This window comes from Pleurodeles waltl, chromosome 1_2 (assembly GCF_031143425.1).
Source record: "Pleurodeles waltl isolate 20211129_DDA chromosome 1_2, aPleWal1.hap1.20221129, whole genome shotgun sequence".
In the NCBI taxonomy this organism is placed as follows: domain Eukaryota; kingdom Metazoa; phylum Chordata; class Amphibia; order Caudata; family Salamandridae; genus Pleurodeles; species Pleurodeles waltl.
The window spans coordinates 448,651,417-448,673,467 of record NC_090437.1 but is presented as its reverse complement, the minus strand read 5'-3'; the positions used below and the strand labels follow the sequence as shown (position 1 = coordinate 448,673,467).

Sequence of the window (22,051 nt, the reverse complement as noted above, 5' to 3'; positions counted from 1 at the left end):
CATGCTTAACATTGAGAAGTTAGAAAAGTTGCCTTTTACTGTGGCGAAAATTCCATCAGCTGTGTGGTCAATACATGGAGTAATTAATTTACCTATCACAGTCCAGTTTACTTTGTGTTTGAAACACCTTCTGGTATGCAGATTTGAGCAGTTGGGAGACAGTTACATCCATGAGGTGTGGGAGCTACCCTTTTCATGCAATGTTTAAATTTTATGAAGGAGGTCTTTCTTAGTGGTAGTGAATGCAAGACTTCTGTGAGCATCTTTAATGCGTTCAACACTGCTGAGATTGTGCACATTAAGGTTGTTTGTTCCAGTTTTGTTAGCACCTTTCAATCCATGTTTGGAAACACACTTTCAGCCATTCACTCACTATTTGAGTGTTCTGGGGGTATTCCCGAAAACTTTGGCATTAATTGGCAGTATTCTACTGTTGCTGTTTTTCATTTGCAATGACTGCCCATCACAACAAAGATTGGTGGAGCTTTCACCAGCCCAACTGTGTCTTAAACGCATGATGCATTTCTTTGGAGCACCACTCCTGGAGGAACTGGAGTTGAACTGGTTACTGTCATTCAGGGTGGTTCTCAATTACGGGTAACCAGTCTTTCCATGCTTGTAGTGCCCATTCAAACATGCGTCAGTCTTGCTCTGCAGCGCATACCTTCTTTGGATGAGAGCTTGATTGCGTTCTTGATGAGGGTTCATTGCCAGGTGTGCCCATTGAGATTGCAGTTGCTGCAGGATGCTCCCTATGAGCCGCACTTCGTGGACCTAGTGACTCCTGATGCTCTAACACCTGGCACTGCACAGGATACAGCCTCCTTGGCTGGACCTACGGCTGGTTAACTTATCACATGCCAAAGTGGGATCTTTCCTGGACTCCATCACCATGGATAATATCGATTTCTTTGTGGGATCACTATACTTTGACATTTGGTCTGAAATTGAGTTTATTTTTGTCTAAATTGAAGTTTAAATTTGGCCTATCCTCAATTTGTCCCGCTTATCAACATGGCCACTGTATCTCTCTAAGTATATTTTAGCCTGGTTTTAAATAGTAGTTTAGGAGTAGTGAGTTTAACATAGGCTTCTTCAGCCGGTCCCGCACTCTTGCACTGACAATGGGGAGGGTGCCATGGGTGGATTTTAGCTCAATGCTTAGGCACATTTATTTTAGCTTTGGGCCTGTGGTCTGTGCCTTTTTACCTAGTTCATTTTCATTTATTCCTTTTATTATTTTAGCATGGTTTCATTTTAGAGGTGGTGTTTTATTTTTATCAGCTGCCTTTCGGCGCAGGCATTATTAGTTACTTCTGCACAACATTCTCAATTTATGCTCTGCTCAAGGCTGTATATGATAATCTACCAAGTATTGCCTGTCCAAGAGTACACAGTGCACCTTATACAGAAAAGATTCTATTCATTCTTGTAGCAAATTTTACTTCCTCTACCTCACAGCCTATATTAAAGAACAGATCATAAATGCCAATTGTTTTCCATTTAGCAAATATACAAACACAGAAGAGCGGAACTCTGCACATTTTTGTTTTTTAATAAGATGAACAACTCAAAACTAGAGAATTTTCCTATTATTAAGGCTGCGAAAAAAACCATTCAACTTTTAATTCTACAAAACATGAAGGTGAAGACAAAACATTGCGTCTGCTTTCTGTACCTTTCTTAGGTGAGGTTGATGCACTGTTACAGACAGGACTTTATTGGCCAATACCCACTTTAAGATCCTTTAGCCAGCACAGTGCTACTATGTTGCACGTACCAATTGCTATAACATTAGCAAATCTGTCGCTTGAAAAAATTTCAGCTTTCATATCCACACTGAAGTCCTCACTTAGTCTACAATTGCATTCTCTTCACTGTCCCTCAATGCTAGCTAGTGATCAAGCATGTGTCACTTTTCCCAATGCTCTCCTGTGATGTGACAGATCTTTTTTGTGGCAGTCAGTGCTAGGGCCTCACACTGTCTGCTAGTCAGGTCCAGTCCGATGGTTTGTGGGGCTCTGGGCAGAGTAAGAAAATGCAAGGCCCATGTAAGATGTGACATCGGAAAAAACAACTGAAGATTAATGTTCTGGAATTGTTAAAGCAGCTTTGCAAGAAACTATGTACCTTGTGTGGCTATCACTAAAATGGCTAAAATTATTAGTAATCCTCATTTTTTAAAAATTGTATCATAATAATCAAACTGGCTGAAAAAGCTAGGCCACGGTTTCACCAAAACTAATACAATTGTTCACTAATTGTGTCTGGATTAGGGCATGATTAAAGGTCCAAGTCAGATTGTCCCAGAATTATACAGCAGGACTTCAAGTAACTCCCAAGTCTCCTTTTATGCTAGGGAAGTTCAAAATAAGACATTTGGGTTTCAGCAGGTGGGGCCCTATTTACCACTCAAACTGACATTAATGCAGCATTCCCCTCTTATTTTACAGTGCTATATAAGCTTCAGTCTGCCCCAACCACATCCGATAGTAATTTTCTACACACTTAGACTCCCACAGATTACACCTGCAGCATGCAAGTTATTAGGATCACCTCTTTCTTCAGCAGAAATACGGTCAGTGATCAAGGACATGTTATGCAAAAAGACTCCTGGTGTAGCTGGCCTACCCATTGAATTCTATCACACATTTGCTTCACGTTTAATTCCAAAACTGGAAAAATTGTATAAGGCCTCCTTAGAGGAAACATGCTGCCCCCAACAACTAAACAGACCTTGGTCACTTCACTGCTTAAGGCATGTCTTGATCCCACAGAACTGTTCTCATACAGGCCGATTACCCTCCTGATTACAGAATACAAAATACACAGATTACTCCTGTACTGAGGGACTTAGTTTATGCGGAGCAATGTGGGTTTATACCAAGCCGTAGCACATCAATAAATACCAGGTGCTTATACCACGTGATGGAAGCATCACACGCTGTTTTTTTTGTTGTTTTTTTCTAGACACCGGCTGTCTGTCATTGGAATTTAAACGGACATTTGATTCCCTAGACTGGGCTTACATGTTTACATTACTACACTGCCCTTATTCAATGGGTTAACCTGTTATACACTTAACCTACAGCAAGAGCAAAGACGGGCCCACATATTTCAGGTGAATGAGATTGGTAGAGGCAAGAGGCAGGGTTGTCCAGATCCCCACTATTTGTATTCACTATAGAACCACTGGCACACAGATTCACCAAGAAGCAACGACCTGGTGTATGCCTAATGCTCCACAATCGCATGCAATCTTGTTATACGCAAATGACATGCTCATCTACATCCGTAGCCTTAATACGGATTTGTCACTGATCGCCGCTACCATACAATCATTTGGCACCTTGTCTGACCTCCACATTAATTACTGAAAATCCTATGCTTTCGCCTTCTGTGACACTCTCCATCAGGTGGCAGTACACATGGGGGCACAACCTATCCCAATGGCCAAGAGTACATTTAGGTATCTGGGCATCCAAATTTACAGGTCTCCACCAGACCTTCTTGATGGGAACCTAACTAAAGCCATCGCACCCTGAGAGTGCAAGTGAAATTCTGGATTACACGGCCAATATCAATACCGGGTCATCTGGCCCTGTCCAAAGTGATTATGTTATCGAAATTACTATACTTTTTTGTGAACCTGCCCATATTTATCCCTCGGAGAGTGTTTAAAACCTTAGGTTTGCTCCTCCTTGATTTGCTCTGGGGGGTTTGGAGACACCGTGTCAGCCTTCGGAAATTAGTTACCACTGAATTATGGGGGATTATGAGCTCCTGAATTTCAGGCTTACTGCTTTGCAGCTCAGCTGCAGTGGCTTCCTCACTCACTTGCAGGGTCTCACCTGCAGAAGATTAATTACACACAGACTATGTTGCAGGCAGGCTGCCTTCACTACTTGCTGTTGCTGGGATTGTCTAACCACCCCTGGCCCTCCCCTGCTCCTCCGTATTGCACATTTATATTGGAAGGCAGTGCTGCGTGCTACTCATGACATTATCATGTACTCACCCAATATCCCACTGAGTGGTATACCTACCTCATAAGGTAGGCTTACTCTTAAGAAACGAACACCCTGCGAGGACAAGGGAATAACCACAGTTGGCGATCTCTTTGAACACGGACTGCTGCTGTCTCACCAAGACTTCACACACCTGTTCAATTTACTGGGTACTTTGTTCATGTCACTTGCTCACATCAAGCACTATATACACACACACAGGTCCCCCACATGTTGAGAACCAGGAACACATACACTGGTTCGAGCAATTCATCTGATGGGGTCAGGACGTCATTTAGTCAAATGGCTTTACAGGGGTTTAGGATCACACCTGTTTTTACCACTTACACCTTTGAAGACACAGTGGGAGACCGATTTAAAAGGGGTCCTACAGGACAAAAAAAGGAACTTCCTGTTGGGATATCCCAAATTAATTCCTCTAAACACAAGGTTCAAATTTATTGAATTTTCAATACTACACAGGGCCTACCTCACCCCCATGAAATTACATAGGCTCTTTCCCATGCTCTCCCCCAACTGCCCACGTTGTAATAGTGCTGAAGCAGATTTACTGCATATGTTGTGCTCATGCCCTACACTATCCACTTATTGGGAGAAAATACAAAAGCCCTGGTGACCCTGATGGGACATCACCACTGGGAAACAGCTGAACAATGTATCTTGGGGCTTTACCCCAGGCCCAAGAGACCCACTGCCGAAAAACATTTTCTAGATTTAGCCCTTCTACTGGCAAAATGCCAGATTACACGCTGTTGGAAATTCGCGGCTGCACCTTTAATATCCACTTGGAGGGAGGAAGTTTGGAGGTGGGGATTGGCAGGGAGTACTGCACTGCATAGAAAAGAATACAGGGGGTCTACGCAAGTGCCCAATAGCAATAGCATGGTATACCCTACAAGAACTCTTTAGGGCACAAGCAGAAGATAGTGATTGATATCATTACCCGTTTACCACCAGGCAGCACAGGGTGTTCATACTATTAATCAGCGAGTATCTCCTACACAGTGAGTGTTGGTGTACACCAAAAGGATAATCTATTATTCTTGATACCGTTAACCTCTTCCGTATCCTCTGCTGCCTAGCATTAGCACATACTTGAAAAAGAATATGATAAGCTTAACCACGGGGGTTGGGAGGTATGTTTTGGACTCATGAACATGTTTCTTCTAAAATTATTGCATTCATGGTCAGCAGTGGTCTTTTTCCAGTTACGTCTATATCTTGGCCCATACTGACATAAGCCAATAGAACTTTGTGGTTTGTAACTTTTTAAAGTAACAGATTGATATTGCACACATTACCTTTAACATGTTTTGTGATACTGTATGTTAACTGTCCATGTGATATACTGAAACCAATAAAATAGGTTTAAAAAAAAAAAAAAAAAACAGGCGGCTGATATATTGGCAGGCAGAAGCTCCAGAGGCTAACCCACAACTCCTCACAGAGCACTTAAACATAACAATTACTTTAAAACTCAATTTTTTAAGATGCAATGAACTGAAACATCTTAAATATATATTATGGATGGTTTAAAGGGAAAACAGTCTGAGACCTGGGTCAAAAAACACTGCCGAAGCTATTGCGGGAGCCAGTCACAAAAGAGATACGTTAAAGCAAAACAAAAAGGGCATACTAACGTAGACTTTATAGATTTAACAGCTAAATGGAAAGGAAACGTAGTAATGTGGGGTAGGTTGGGAGGGAGGGGGCGGTGCGTGACTTGCAAACTAATGCTAAAGTAATACCAGAAACTTTAAAGTTTAAAAAGAATTAACTCACAGGTCCTTAATCTGAGAAAACACTTGCCAAATGAAAAGGGACAGAACCATGTCACTCTACTCCTATTTAGCCCTATAACTAATAGCACAATTGTGCATACCTTCAGGTAAATTTATGGGATCTTGGTGAAGAGATAACTGAACACTAGATCATTTCCATTATTCACAAGTCAATCCAATTGCTCCCCAGGTACCTAGCCAAACACTTTTGATCTTCCAACTGCCAATGAAACATCTCTCTTCCTGAACCTACTGGCTACCTACCTGGAAAGGATTAGCATTTGGCAGATCGCTCAGTGTGTAACAATGTAGTCTATGGAATGCCCTCTTGCTTCTCAGCTGCTCTACTCCCCCACAGCCCCTATTCCTGTACACTGCTCCTTCTTACCCACACCTCCCACAGGAGGTCAAATCTAACCGTGTTCCTGAAAAGCAATTGCTGCTCCGGGCCTTGCTGTCACTCCTTGAGGTTTGTGATTTTTTTTTTGGTGATAAGACAAACATACTGTGCTTGCCTTGACCGACCCACTGTCATTCTGCACATGACAGTGAGGGCTGGTGCATCCTTTCAGTTTGTGTATCAGCGGCCAAGCCAGCCCAAGCAAGGAGATTATCCACAGTAATAAAAACATCTTCTCACCATGTGACCTAGTAACAGGCCCATCAGTCAACTGTGGATTCTCAGCCTTCCCTACTTAAGTGTATGCCCTTCTTTGAGCCTCGGAGCAGAGTGACTGCTGTCCATTATCACTTTACAGGGCACTTTGCACACACAAACATATTGTAAAACATTGTTTAGTACTGGGGGACGTTAGTCATAACACATTTTTATTGTTTCATTCCTTTACCACCTGCTCTAAATCAATCCCTTTTAAAAGACATAGCTAGGCTGGCTGAAATAGGTGCTAATGTAGCATGATAAATATGATATACATATTTGAGTTCCAATACCTTTATCAGCTCCTCGAGCAAGCTTTGACTGCTCCTATTGCCACCATTGGAGAGACAAGTTCCCAAAAGGAATAACATATGAAATGAAAGTCTTAAGTTCTGAAACAGCAATAGTCAACAAAAGTTTGCACCACAGTTACAGCCAATTCATCACCTATTGCCCCTGACCTAAAGAAAATGTCTCACAATATACTTTCACTTTTTTCCTTTTACAGCAAAAAAAATTGTGGGACATTTGAAAAGAAGGTAGCAAAGAAATGTCAGACGACAAAGAAGTTTTGAGCCAGCTTGTATAGTTTTTATATTGATAGGAACGTGTGACAAGGCAAGCAAGTTATTGCAAAGGGATGTGATAGCAGGCGCTATGATCTGTAGCTTACCAGTCAGGACATGTGGAGGAAAGGGTCACACTGGGAATGAGATTTAATAAAAAAAAACAAGAAGTGTAATATAGTAGACAGAGCACGCTGCTTTTAAAAAAAAAGTTTTTATATAGTTTTTTTTTTTTTTACCTCTTCTGTAGCCTCTTACATTTTTGCTCATTCTGCCCACTTACACCCCACCTCACCCCTCCATACTCTACTTTTCACCTCATCTAATTTATTACCTACTCTTGCTCCTTCATCCCCCCTTATATACACTTAACACCTGCATTACCTTCTGTTCATGTATCTTTCCACAAGCACCTTACATTCTCTGATTCCGCCACTCTTGCATCCATCTTTCCCCTTAATGCTCTATGCGTTTCCTCATCTTTGCACTAAACAACCCACCTTCTCGTCTCAACTTTTTTTGCTAGTTCTGCCCCGTTTTACAGCCACACCATCTCTCCATTTGCTGCTCTTTAGCGAGCTTCTGCTCCTAGCCTCTTACCTTACTTCAGCTATTCTACTCCTTCGCACCCATCTCTTCCCTTCCACCATGACACTCTGAATTATTATTTTTTTTTTTTTCTTTTTTACTTTTTTGCATAGATTCTGCCCCCTCCTAACATTATTCTGTTTTGCATGCTATTATGGGTGGAAAAGCCACTAAAAACTCGAGTCAAGGGCCTGGCTCTACTCAGTTCAAGATGCTCTTCTAAACTGAGCCCCAAATGAGTCAAGTTTTCACAGGAGACGATGTAGCCTAGTGCATACACCTGCCCTGCTACAAGGAGGGCAAGGCTTCAATCCTTGCATTGGGTCAGCATCCTGTGAATCCAGGCAAATCTCTGTGCTGGAAAAAATATTACTGTAGTCTGTCTGTTGTGAAGCGCTTGTATGTCCATGGACAACGTTCGTGCTATATAAAACAAAGTACAATGTGGGCCATGCTGCCTGTCATCCAGACTCTAGTCTCATCCTCCAAGAATTAAAGATGAAGCTTAAGCTTTAATGCAACAAAGGAGTGGCTGAACTGCAAAGTGAGAACCTGGAAAATCTAGGATCAATCCCAGCTTCCCTGCTTGACCAAATTGTGTGATCCTAGACAAATGTTTTATTTCACCAACCTCCCCATTTTGTTCCTCACACATCAGAACACATTCAAGTACGGGCAGTCAGGGTGTATGCTGTATAACACTTCATTTGTTTGATGTAATAGACTAATTTTCTGCATGTTTAAGAATATAGCTCACATACATGGTACACATGAACCCTGACATGCCTCTTAGTGCCACTGGAACTATTTGATTCTATGGCTGCTGCACTTTCAGCATAATTATGGTTTTGTCGCATTTGCAGCATAAACCATCTGCCCCATTATCTGTAGTTTTTTCAAATAAAAACAAAACAAAAATACAAAACACTTTTCTTTCTAGCTCAAACATTACTAAACCACAGCAACAGTTGTTGCTGCACAGTGGAAAGCTCTGCTCAAAGGTTAACTGGTCCCCTTTATATTGCGTATTGCTAATTTTGGACGAATGACAAAATAAATTAGGTACTATCCCAAAATGTGCTGCATTATGCCACATAATTTGCCTTTTTATGCTGCATAGATTAGTAAACCTGGACACATAATTCAGTATTTTCTTGCCACATCAATTCCAGTGGCCCTGCTCCTAGTTCACTCATACCACCATCATCAGGGCAGGGCCAGTAAAGTTTCTTAGTTCCATCCTAGGTAATGGACATTTTTATTTCTTTTGTTGTGAGCCCCGACAGATACTTTGCTTTTTGTTCACGAGAGGGCAGGACTCACTTCATACCTAAGGGCCCATCTAATTGCTGTTATCATGCAGAGATTTTCAAAGCCCTTTCAGCCCAAGGCTGCGAGGCCCCTCCCTTGGGCCTTGCACAGCTGAACCACTGCTGCTCCCTGAGCCTTGTAACACTTAGGTTTTGTTTTTAAAAGGTGGTGTGAGGGCTCCTTAGTTATGAGGACAAGTAGATTAATGAAGCATCCTGTTCCTTGGACAAGTACATATTTTAGTGAATTCCACACCCCTGCAGAGTGCACTATTCTGTCCACTCCCAAATTAGCGAGACCCTTTCTAAGTGTGTGGTGCTCCCTAGCCCAACACAGGTGTGGCTACCAGGGGGATACACTTCCATTGGAAAAAACAGGTTTGTCAAGGGCTTTTCCTTCTCCATCAGAAATGCCAGTCTATCTGCTGAAACAAACAAAACAGACCCTTCTAATTGGGTCTACAATTTGTCCTTCAAAGACTGCATTCTCCTTTGAAGCTTGACTTCTGGGTTCATACATACTCTGGCAAATCCTGCCACAAAGATCACCCCTCCCTCCGCAGGTCCTTTATTCCTGCTCTTGAGAGTTGTTTCTCACCCCCTGCACAGGAGGGCAGCAGGCTGTCTTGAGGGCAGCAACTAGGTGCAACCGAAAACTGCTACTGAATAACTTTGGGCAACAAGTCCTTCACTTAACGACATTTGGCTGTGACCTACCCACCTTAAATAGGTTGCATCAGATTGGCATGAACTTCTTCTGAAACTGCTGGCACGGCCTCTGCAACCACATCTAATAATGTGTGGGAGTATCTCCCAGGCAAGCAGCTGGCACTGACTAACCCAGAGGCGATGTTAGGGGAGGAGAACATTTGTATCCGGAATGCCTCAATTCTCTTTGACTTTCTATCTGGAAGGTCATAGGGAACGATTTAGGATTAATCCTGCTAGTAGAAACTTGAACTACCAGGTCCTTAGGAGTAAGATGCTGCATCAGGAAAGCAGGGTTATGGGGAGCAGATCAGTAAAGGCATAGTACTGTTGTATTTATGGGTGGGTAGTAACAAGGCTTTGCCAGGTACCCATGAGTGTCAGTCAGGGCTTTGTTGAAAGGCCCAAATGCTCAGGAGAGGTCAGCATAGATTGCAAATCCTCATTGAGGACATTTGTCTTCAGCTCAACAGATGGCAACTGCAAGTCCAAAACTTCCACTGAGGGCCACAGCAAATGAGGCTCACTTTCACTGAAGGGTCAGAAGGAGAACCCAGCCTTGTGTCAGGGGAGATGTCCAATCGTTTGGCCCCATGAAGGTTCAAAAATAAATTGTCATTTTGTGGGGGCAATTCATCCCCATACTCACCAAACGCTGAATGGCTTTGGGCAGAATCCGATCCACAAAGTTGTTGGAGTGCGGCTTCTAGGTAAAGGTGCTGTTTGTCTGAATCATAATGAACTGGGCTTGGTCACAAAATGTTCCAACCCTGGTGGACATCAAGACTGATTCGATTTGGAGTCAGACACGACAATAGGACCACACTGACGCGCCAGAAAGTAGTGTGGATTGTGGTTCTGGATGTGGAGTCAGTTTCAGAATTGGAGCTGAACCTGAAACTGGTTCAGAAAGTACCCATGGCGCTAAGGAGGGACCAGCCGGCAGTAACCAGACTGTAGGACTCCATGGGTCTGTGGGGAGGAAGGCAGCCAGGAGAGCACCAACGATTGGAAACATGTTTTCTTTGAAATCCTCAATATGCTGTGATGTCAGACAGCCCCGTAAATTTGGGTACATCAAGGTCTACTGCAAAGCCTGCTCCTCTCCTTGGGGTACCAGAAGAGGGACTGAGGAGCACCTTGACATACTTGGGAGTTCTTAGATGGAGAGTAGCAAGACTGGGATGAGTCTGGTTTGGCTTGCCTATGCTTTTTATACTTGCCTGAAGAGTTTGACTGTGACCAAGATAAAGAAGGTCGAACAGATTCACACTCTACTTCAAGTGGAACATGGCTCACCTGACTTCCTGGGGTGATCAATGATGTACACTAGACATACCTTATCGGTCAGATCTGCTTGAGACAGTCCCTACCAAGTTTAGGAGATGTTTTGTTGCACACTGGAAAATAATTTTGAGAAACAACTTGTCAACTGACAAGGAAAAGTTAGGAGCTGGCTCTGGATCAGCAAAGGCACAGAAAGAAAGGAAAAAATGTCAGCGTGCTTGGGTGATGCTTATATGCGGCGTCACCTATCACTCCCAAGGCAGAACGAAGACGAACGTAAGCCACACCATTCCACTTACCAGAATGCATGGGCTATGCTGAAAAATCTTCTGGACACAGTCTGGCACCTAGGGATATTCTAAAAGAATCTGTGGTTTGAAGTATACATCCAAAATTCTTGGTTTTGACAGGAGATGGCTTTGTCAGCAACCTGCCTGACCAACAGCCTGCTCCCACAAACAGCTTGTGTCCTCCATGGAGCTGGAATGAGTAGCAACACATGTTCTCTTCCAGTCACAAATCTTAACACCGAACTGCCACTGGGAAGATTATAAAGAGGTACTGTAACAACATGAGCCCTTTATATGCTAAACAGGGGTAATCTACACCTGAGCCCTGATTTGTGCAGCTTAGCACTAAGTAACCATAGTGGGAACTTGCACAACTTTACCAGAGGAGAGACACACAGATAAAGGGAAGTGGTGGCCACTGTCTCCAGGTGCATTAGCCCTAGCACCCATTTCTTTAATTGGGCATGTTACTACGTTCTGTAAGTATTTGGTTTTAAATATGTACAATAAAGTACTTTTCTTTCCTACAGTACAGCACTGTGCTGGGCCGCTGTCCTAAGATGTGCAGCTTTGGCAGTCATCTCTGATCAAGAAGTGTGGCTGCAGCTATCCATCTGGACCCTGTGACCTTTTCCACCTTTTAGGTGCTACAGCCCACACACTATGTGAACAAGGAGTAGGTCTGAAGGAGAGTAAATGCCCCACGCAGGGGGATCCTGTGACTCCAAGTACCTATGTTTGTGCACAAAGACCTCCGCAGCAGGAGTGAATGAAGACCTGTGGCCAATTCCCAGGGTATGAGCAAGGAGATCTGCAATTGAGGAGGCTTGGGGAGACTCAGGGGGAGTGTACTAAATTGAGTGTGGCTTATGCAGAACTGAGGTAATCTGCACCCGAGCCTTGATTGCGTACAGCACTCAGTTGTGTATTACACTACTGGTTGATTGTTGATTTCTGAGTTTGTACACTCCAACACTACCTCACAGAGAACTTTCAGACTGCATGCCATCTCTACTACTAAGTCATGTACCTAAGTGGTTGCACTTGGCCCGGTTTACACAGTCAAACGGATTAGACCTGGACCACAGCTGAGGCACAGTACCCCATGCTTTTCCTGTGGCTTTCCGAACAGAGTAACAACAGACATCCCCCCAGAGCGGACTTTGACCTTTACGCACCCACTGGAGTAGTCCATTCATCGGATATACAAAACCAGAGGGAAAACCCATCTGCATTTTCATGGCTGGTTCCAGCTTTGTGCTCCATTTTGAAATATTGACCTTGAAGTGAGACAAGTCTCAGCAACTTGATACTGTCATCTCTCATTGCCATCAAGTATTTCAGTGACTTATGATCCCCTCCGTCTCACAAATGCATATTATGCAGAGTAGTATAAAGCACTCATCACCCATGAGGATATCCAGGCTCTTGAGCAGGCGTGTGCTCCCCACAGAGTTATTCGAAGAACTAGGTCTTCTGCTTCTTGCAGAACTCAGGAAGTGAGGAGGTGGCTCTGATGTGCTGTGATATGTTGTTCCAGGTTTTTGGTGCAAGGCAGAACAAGCAACCTCCTGCTCTGCTTCTGTGAAAGTGGGGTGTGTGTCTGAGTGAGGCCAAGTATAGGTGTTTGGTAGACTGGTAATAGTATGCGGATGTTCAGGTATGCTTGTCTAGTGTTGTGCAAGGCTTTGTATGCATGTGTGAGTTGTTTGAATTCAGTGTTTGTGAATAGGGAGCCAGTGGATCTCTCTGAGGGGGAGTGAGATGTGGTTGCAGCGTGGGAGGTGGAGTACGAGTCTTGCTGCAGTGGTCTGTAGAAGCTGCTTGGAGATTGTTTTCCAGTGGTCTAACCTGCTTGTGATGAGTACTTGCATGATGGTTCATCTCGTGTTCTGTGATAGGCACCGGATGATCTTCTGTAGCATACATAGGATATTCAACAGGCAGTGCTCACTGCATTTTGTATTCATGCTGAGTTTGTCATCCAGGATCATTCACAGCTTTCTGGCGTGATCGGTGGATGTTGGTCCTAGCTCCATTTACCACCAGGTAGCACCCCATGGGGAGATCTCAATACCAAAGACCAGTACTTCAGTCTTGTTGGAGTAGTTTACTGCAGTTGGTTCTCATTCATTATGCTACAATGGTCATGCAGTTGGTAAAATGAGTTTTGGAGGTGGTTCTCCTGTCAGTAAAGGATAGAATGAATTTGGTGTTAGTGGTGCAAGAGTGATGCCTTGGCATTAGATGATTTTGGCAAGCGGGGTCATGTAGACGTTAAGCAGGCTAGGGCTGAGTAGATCCACAAGGGACACTGCAGCTCAAGTGCCCTGGGCTCCAATGTTAAGGGTTGAAGTCTGACTCAATGTCTAATTCCAGTGACGAAAGAGCAGATCCAATTGTGTGGGTCCTTGGATTTCAAGCTTGTGGAGAACTCAGATGAGTGTGTTGTGGGAGACTGTAAAATACTGCAGAAAGGTCAAGCAGGATGACTGCCACTGCTTCTCCTTGGTCCAGGATGGCCCAGAACTAGTCTGTGGCTGCAATGAGTGCTGTTTCAGCGCTGTGTTTTCTTTCGAAACCAGTTTGTGTGTTGGCCAGTAGATGGTGTAATTCAAGCTGGTTTGTGAGTTGCTTGTTGATGGCTTAACCCATAATGTTTTCTGGGTACAAGAAGTGAGACAGAACAAAGCTGCTCAATTGGTACAGGTCGGGTGACTGCCTCTTGAGAAGGGTGTTGACTGCTGCATGCTTCCAGTGTTCTGGAAATGTGATGGTGTTGACGTGCGTGAGAGCAGTACGGATTGGTGACGCTTCCAGATTGTGGCTGTAGTAGGGGTATGAATCTGCTGGGGACCTGAGTAAATGATCCTCATGACTGTTGCTTTGCCTTCTCTGGTGAATGTTTGCCATTCGGTCAGGTGGCAGTTTATGTTGGAGATGGTCAGTTTGGCAATGAGATCGCTAAGGCCTAGCTGGCGTGCAACGTTGCTGTAGATGTTTGCAATTTTGCAGTGAAAGAAATTTGACAGGTGTCGCAGAGTTCTTGGGAAAAAGTGATGCGGTTATCAGAAAGTGCGGTGAAGTCCTTAATGATCTAGAAGATCTAGTTGCAGCTGCTGCAGCTCTCTTCAATGTGGTCAACTAGCGCGCTTTTCTTGGTGTTTCTCAATTGCTGGTGGTAATGTGAGAGTGCTGTCTTATGGTAGCTCTAACGTGGCTTCACAACTGTTTTTCTATTTTCTTTCAAGTTGTTTGCAGTGCCATTTGGACACCTCACAATCTGGTTTTAGAGTAATGCACAGCACTGAGACCACACTAGTGGCAGTCACCGATACCATCAGATGGTCATCAGATCGAGGTATACCAGCCATGCTTGGACTGCTGGACTTCTCAGCAGCTTTTGATATGGTCTCACATTCTATCCTAATCCGAAGACGCAGGGATACATAGTAGAGCACTGCATTGGCTCAGGGACTCTCTTTACAACCGGACCAAAACTATCTCCTTAGCCCCTTTAGGTCTAAAGCTATGCTGGCCAATTAGAGTATTTGTTTCAAGGAGTCCCACAGGGTTCCTCCCCGAACCTGACATTAATATCTATGTGCTTGCACATATTGTCAGATCATGTGGATCTGAGATCATATCTTACGCCAATGACACCCAATTAGTCATCTCCTTTGGGTTGAATCAAGACAAGGTGAAAGCTCGGTTCCCGAGTTGCATGAAAAAAATTGATGACTGGATGACCAACAACTGCTTCCAATTAAACAGTGAAAAATCAGAGATACTGCTGTTTGGTAAGGCTCCGGAGCTTTAGTCGGCAGACTGGTGGTCTGCTGAACACGATGCAAAAAACAGGTGGTAAAAAAAAAATCTTGACACCACACTGCATCAGACTTTATCCATGAGAAATCAGGTTAGCGCAACCTTTGGAACTTGTTTTGCCATTATGCGCCTTCTAAGAAAAGCTTTCCCACAACTTCTCTCTCCATCACAAAGAACCTTAGTCAAAGACTCTTAAAGACATGGATGTTCTAAATGCACTATACCGACTGAGTAGTAAAGCACAGAGAAACCTTTGGGTGTGGGTCACTGCGCTACAGCAAGTGCCCATTACATAACCATAGTCTGATGCGGGTGTAGAGACATCCTTGGTCAAGCGATCGATGGTGCACTGCGGAGTATCACTGGGGCTATCGGAACAGGGTTCATGGTGCTGGGCACAGTCCAGGCAGGAATGAGATTGTGTTTGGCACACCAGTCCCGTGGCTGCCATTAACTAGGTCATGGGAGGGGAAGGAGCACAGTAGGGGGTGTGGGCAGGGTTGACGAGTACAGTAAGATGAGACACCGGGAGCAGCAGGGAAGGCAGGTGAAGGCAAAGGGGTGCAAAATGAGGAAAACTGCCTTTAAAACGAGTTAGGGGAGCAAAAGACACAAAGTTGGGAAAACCGGCACAGTGAGCACAGAGGGGTGAAAGTAGGCACAAAAACCAGAACGGCAGCAAAACGTGTGTAAAGAGCAGAAAAGCAAGACGGGTGAAAACTGGCACAAAAAATGAGTAAGCGCAAATGGCACAAGAGGGATTAAATAGTAGCAGCCACGGAAAGGATGTGTGTGCAAAAAGGCACAGAGGGGAGAAGGAGCATACAGAAGCCAAGGAGTGAGTGAGGGTGAAGAAAATTAGTTACTTACTTGTAACTGTGGTTCTCCAGTATTGGTATCTTTCAGATTCACATGCTTGTATCATCCCCATCGTCTAGGTGGGAGTCTCATGGTAACTTCAAATACATACAGGGAGTGCAGAATTATTAGGCAAGTTGTATTTTTGAGGATTAATTTTATTATTGAACAACAACCATGTTCTCAATGAACCCAAAAAACTCATTAATATCAAAACTGAATATTTTTGGAAGTAGTTTTTAGTTTGTTTTTAGTTTTAGCTATGTTAGGGGGATATCTGTGTGTGCAGGTGACTATCACTGTGCATAATTATTAGGCAACTTAACAAAAAAAAATATATACCCATTTCAATTATTTATCATTACCAGTGAAACCAATATAACATCTCAACATTCACAAATATACATTTCTGACATTCAAAAACAAAACAAAAACAAATCAGTGACCAATATAGCCACCTTTCTTTGCAAGGACACTCAAAAGCCTGCCATCCATGGATTCTGTCAGTGTTTTGATCTGTTCACCATCAACATTGTGTGCAGCAGCAACCACAGCCTCCCAGACACTGTTCAGAGAGGTGTACTGTTTTCCCTCCTTGTAAATCTCACATTTGATGATGGACCACAGGTTCTCAATGGGGTTGAGATCAGGTGAACAAGGAGGCCATGTCATTAGATTTCCTTCTTTTATACCCTTTCTTGCCAGCCACGCTGTGGAGTACTTGGACGCGTGTGATGGAGCATTGTCCTGCATGAAAATCATGTTTTTCTTGAAGGATGCAGACTTCTTCCTGTACCACTGCTTGAAGAAGGTGTCTTCCAGGAACTGGCAGTAGGACTGGGAGTTGAGCTTGACTCCATCCTCAACCCGAAAAGGCCCCACAAGCTCATCTTTGATGATACCAGCCCAAACCAGTACTCCACCTCCACCTTGCTGGCGTCTGAGTCGGACTGGAGCTCTCTGCTCTTTACCAATCCAGCCACGGGCCCATCCATCTGGCCCATCAAGACTCACTCTCATTTCATCAGTCCATAAAACCTTAGAAAAATCAGTCTTGAGATATTTCTTGGCCCAGTCTTGACGTTTCAGCTTGTGTGTCTTGTTCAGTGGTGGTCGTCTTTCAGCTTTTCTTACCTTGGCCATGTCTCTGAGTATTGCACACCTTGTGCTTTTGGGCACTCCAGTGATGTTGCAGCTCTGAAATTTGGCCAAACTGGTGGCAAGTGGCATCATGGCAGCTGCACGCTTGACTTTTCTCAGTTCATGAGCAGTTATTTTGCGTCTTGGTTTTTCCACACGCTTCTTGTGACCCTGTTGACTATTTTGAATGAAACGCTTGATTGTTCGATGATCACGCTTCAGAAGCTTTGCAATTTTAAGAGTGCTGCATCCCTCTGCAAGATATCTCACTATTTTTGACTTTTCTGAGCCTGTCAAGTCCTTCTTTTGACCCATTTTGCCAAAGGAAAGGAAGTTGCCTAATAATTATGCACACCTGATATAGGGTGTTGATGTCATTAGACCACACCCCTTCTCATTACAGAGATGCACATCACCTAATATGCTTAATTGGTAGTAGGCTTTCAAGCCTATACAGCTTGGAGTAAGACAACATGCATAAAGAGGATGATGTGGTCAAAATACTCATTTGCCTAATAATTCTGCACTCCCTGTATAGCAGTAAGTGTGATTTTAACAATAATAACAATACTAATAACAATAATAGGAGTAAACCTACTCCTGGCCATTATTCCCTAGAAATATGCCAAACTTCACAGGAAGAGAATAATAAGCACAGTAATCAGAATCGTAAACATCACGATAACTATCAAGCTAATTACACAATAATAACTACAATAATCATTATAAGCAGAAAAATGAACCTTTACCAGATTAAGGAAACGTAGTTCCCATACACTTGCCGTGGAAGGTGGGATGACCAGAGAGGCTCACCTTAACAGAATAGATGCCTCAGGACTGCTTGCCCCACCGGTGAGTCCATGCTATTCATCTCTTCGAGACAGTAGTGTCTTGTGAAAGTATGTTGGCTAGACCATGTGGCCGCTCTACAGATGTGCTGTAAGGGCACTCCCGCGAAAAGCGATGCAGACGTGGCTACTCCCCCTTGTAGAGTGGGCGCTAACCTTGTTGTGGAGCGGTTTACCGGCTTGAGCATGACCGAATTGGATTGCTAGGCCGATCCACCACGCAATAGTCTGTTCACAAATAACTGGTCTGACTTGCGGATGTTCTGCGTCCTTTGAAGGTAGAATTTCAAACACCTCTTAATGTCCAAAGAGTGCAAAGTTTTCTCTGCCACAGTCTGTGGGTTAGGAAAAAAGGTTTTCAAAACGACTGGTTCATTCAAATGGAAACTTGAGGGTACCTTCGGAATATATTTAAGATTCGTCCTAAGAATTACGCCAGTAGTGGTGAATTGCGGAAAGGGCTCTTTGATGGTGAATGCCTGTATGTCACTTACTCTTTTGGCTGAAGTAAGAGCCAGCAACAACGCTGTTTTCCATGAGATGAATTTCAGCTCCGCCCTGTGGATTGGCTCAAAAGGGGGTTTCATGAGTTGTCCCAATACCACGTTTAAGGACCACAACAGTGGCGGTTTACGCACCGGTGGAAAACCTCGAAAAAGATCACTAAGAAATTGTTTCACAAGCCTGGTCGAATAGAACGAGGCAGTGTTTGGAGATCGGCGGTACCTTGAAATTGCTGCCACATGCACTCGGATGGAGGACTACGAGAGTCGAAATTTTGCCAAGTGCAACAAATACGGAAGTACTTGCTCCGGAAGCGAAGAGATAGGATTGACTCGCACACCACATGCAAAAACGCTTCCATTTCAGTCTGTATGTCTTATTGGTGGTGTCCGCCCTACATTCTGATGAGATGTCTAAAGTGGCGTATCCATTGAATTCAGGAGCCAGGCCGACAAGTGTAGAGATGACGGATCCGGATGCCTGACCTGGACTTGGTGCCTGGTCAAAAGGGTTGGCGTCTGTCTGAGTAGCACATGTAGCTGTTCCGAGAACATGAGGAGTTCCGTGAACTACACCTGTCTGGGCCACCTGGGTACTATTAGCAGAAGGCGACATCCTTCTGTCTTCATCTTGCTGATGACCCTTGGTATCAGAGGGATCGGAGGAAAAGCGTAGACATAGGCCCGCTGACCATCTCATCAAAAACGCATTCCTGGAGCGTGGTCTAGTCGCCGGATTGAATGGCCCCCTGACTGAGGAGCTCCGTACGGGCTAGGTTGGGGCCTTTGGAGGGGGCGCCACTCTCCGCTACGAGCCTCCCCCGCTGCTCTATGGACCCTCAGGGAGGCATCGGGTTCAAAAGCTGCGAGGACCCGCAACGCATAATGGCCACAACAGCCGCTGCCAAGACCCGACTGGGTGAGGCCTAACGAGGTGCGCCGAGCTGCGACCTCGAGTGTAGAGAAGGACAGAGGGCGTGAGCGGTAGCAGTGGAGACAGGGAGCGTCTTACTTCAGGTGAGTGAATCAGCTCGAGACCCGCTCCCCTAACAAAGACCCAGAGGAAAAGGTGAGGGGGCGTGCCCTCCCCCTCCGTGCAGCATATTATCAACCTGCCCTGCGCGCAGCGGAGTACTGCAGCTAGCCAGCAGAGCCTCATAGGAGCCCTGCAACATGATGGGCAGGCACCATGGCCATTAATCAGGAAGGTGAGGCATAATGGGCCCCTCCCAAGGAACACCGGCCCTGGCATTCCAGTTCTAGGGGCCCATCTCGAGGCTTGGTAGGAGCACCTCTGGACCGTATGCAGGAGAGGGCAGCACAGTTCCGCGCAGATTTTTCTAGGCGGAAACAGGCACCATACCCAGAAGACTTGACCGGGAGATCTTCGTTTGGGCAACGTGGCGGATTATTCCAGTGGAGCATTACGGAAGGTGGGGCCACTTACCTGTCTACAACGGCACTACGACTGAGGTCCCAATTAGTCAGTCCCACCTGGACTCCTCACTATGGCCGCCGTTCCTCTACCCTCTACTCCTTCACTCCCATTTGACAATCTGAGGTGGACCTAGATCTAGTACGATCTGACTCCAGCAGTCCCGGAGACAGGGTTTATTACCAGCCAGATCATCTATATGAGAAGGAGAGTATGCCACCTTGTGTTCGGAGCCACTCAGTCGTATGGCCCACTCACCCGTGTGAAAACCCCCCTTCAGACCCAACCTGCTTGATTGATCCTTTACAACGGCTACAGTCCTGGAAGCCTTGCCGGCTACGTTACAGACATTGAGAACCAGGAACGGGGTCCAAAAGTCAAGTTTCTACCAGGTAATTAATTTCAAGGATCTTCGCCACCCTGGGGCAATGCCAAACGGGAAATCTTCCGGCAAACACTCCCATCAGCTGTTCTCCGAGGTCATTGCACAACCAAAAGCATGACAGCGCAGACGGCCCCTCCATGTCCCGCATCCTCACCAGCTGATCTCCCTGCGTTAGAGGGGAAAGACTGCATATTGCAAGAGATCGCCTCAGTGGGTTGCCGTCTGGAGGCGATGGATTAAAAAAAATAACAGACCTGACTGTGGCCTCCTCCTCCATTCGGGCTGACATCGCTGGCTTCCGGGAGACAGTAAATGACTTGGACCAAGGTCTCACAACTGTGGAGGGCCAGGTAGCGGCAATGCCTGATCAAGAGGCAGAGCTGCGGTCACTACGGGCAAAGGTCATCGACTTGGAGGACAGGCGTTGCAGAGATAATGTATGCTTTTTCGGTATCCTGGAACACAAGGAGGGCTCCGATATCAAAACCTTTCTCAAAACTCTCCTGTCCGAACTTACGGGTTTGGAGTTCTTGCCACCATTGGAGTTCCAAAGAGTCCACAGGATTGGCCCTTTACACAAAGAGACCTCCGACAAGCCCAGTCCTATCATCGCATGTTTTTTGCGCCATGATCAGGCTCGCCAGATCATCTCAGCAGCCAAATCACAAGGCCCATTCTTCCTGGGGGGGACACAAGATTAGGGTGGCGGCGGATTTCTCCAGACTAACAAATGAAAAGCGGAAGGAATTTTTGGCCCTTCTCCCGCAACTCAGGAACCTGGATGTTAAATATGGCCTTTTTTAACTGGCTCGCATGTGGATTACATATAACGGCAAATCCAGAGATTTCACTGAACCTGCAGATCTCAGCTCCTTCCTGAACAACCTTGCCCCACACCCCATGGACACTGCCTCTGTGCATCTGGATTTTGACTCCCTCCCTTCTGAGGATCTCTTCGCTGCTCCACCCCGTTGTCTCAACCTCAGCGTCCAACCTCACAAAAGAGAGGCAGAATCTACGATCACTCGCCTAAATCACAGGACAGTCGTGACCATGTCCTTCAAGCAGTGATTGATCACACTCAGGACCAGGGCAGCGACAAGTCCCATTCCCCTTTGAAACCAACCATCGAAGAGCACTCATGATGCTGGTCCTCAGGATGCCCGGAGGACTTCTTGTTCTGTACCCACCACCAGGTTCTTCCCCATCGGACAGCTAAGTGTCAAATTCAACTGTTATGATCGTTGCCTCCATCTCCAGTGGGAGGGGGTTTGGGACGGTTCTAGGCCGATGTTAAGTCTTCATGTCAGTGATATGTCTGAGGTGATTTTCTCCTGCTTCATTACGAACACTTTGCTACGTTGGGGTTAGAATTACGGTCGGAAACATGGAAGCAGTAGTGGATGCAAACGTTCTGTTAAAGTAATATCGCATATGTTTCCTGATACAGTTGATTTAGAGTTACTTATTTAATGTTCTCGTTTTACATCTGGCATTGACTACCCTATGCATATCATGCGACTGACCTCTGGTTGTGGGTTATGACCCTACTGCCAGATGCCGTTAGCTCCTTCTTTCCTGCACTATGCCACCAGAGTTTTCTACTCTATCTTCCTGTAGTATTGTAGCCTCGGGGCATCGCATCCTCTCCACGAGACGAGTTCCAAATGACCCCCTCAGCATTCTCCACGTCCTGGCTTAGGGAGAGGTTAGTCCACCCCCTATAAATCACTTATTCCCACTCGCCATCTTGGAGAGATGTTCAGTGAGCATGTGTAGTGGGTTTTTGGTTCTCACTCCACACTTTCCGGGGGCCATCACTCTCTTCCTAGATATTC

The 22,051-nt window shown here is 45.1% G+C and overlaps 1 protein-coding gene across 2 annotated transcripts in view; it reads right to left on the bottom strand.

Annotated features, from left to right (window-relative positions):
* LOC138300865 (RNA exonuclease 1 homolog) overlaps positions 1–22,051 on the bottom strand; it is a 1,124,016-nt gene that overhangs the window by 923,932 nt on the left and 178,033 nt on the right. The window lies entirely within an intron of this gene.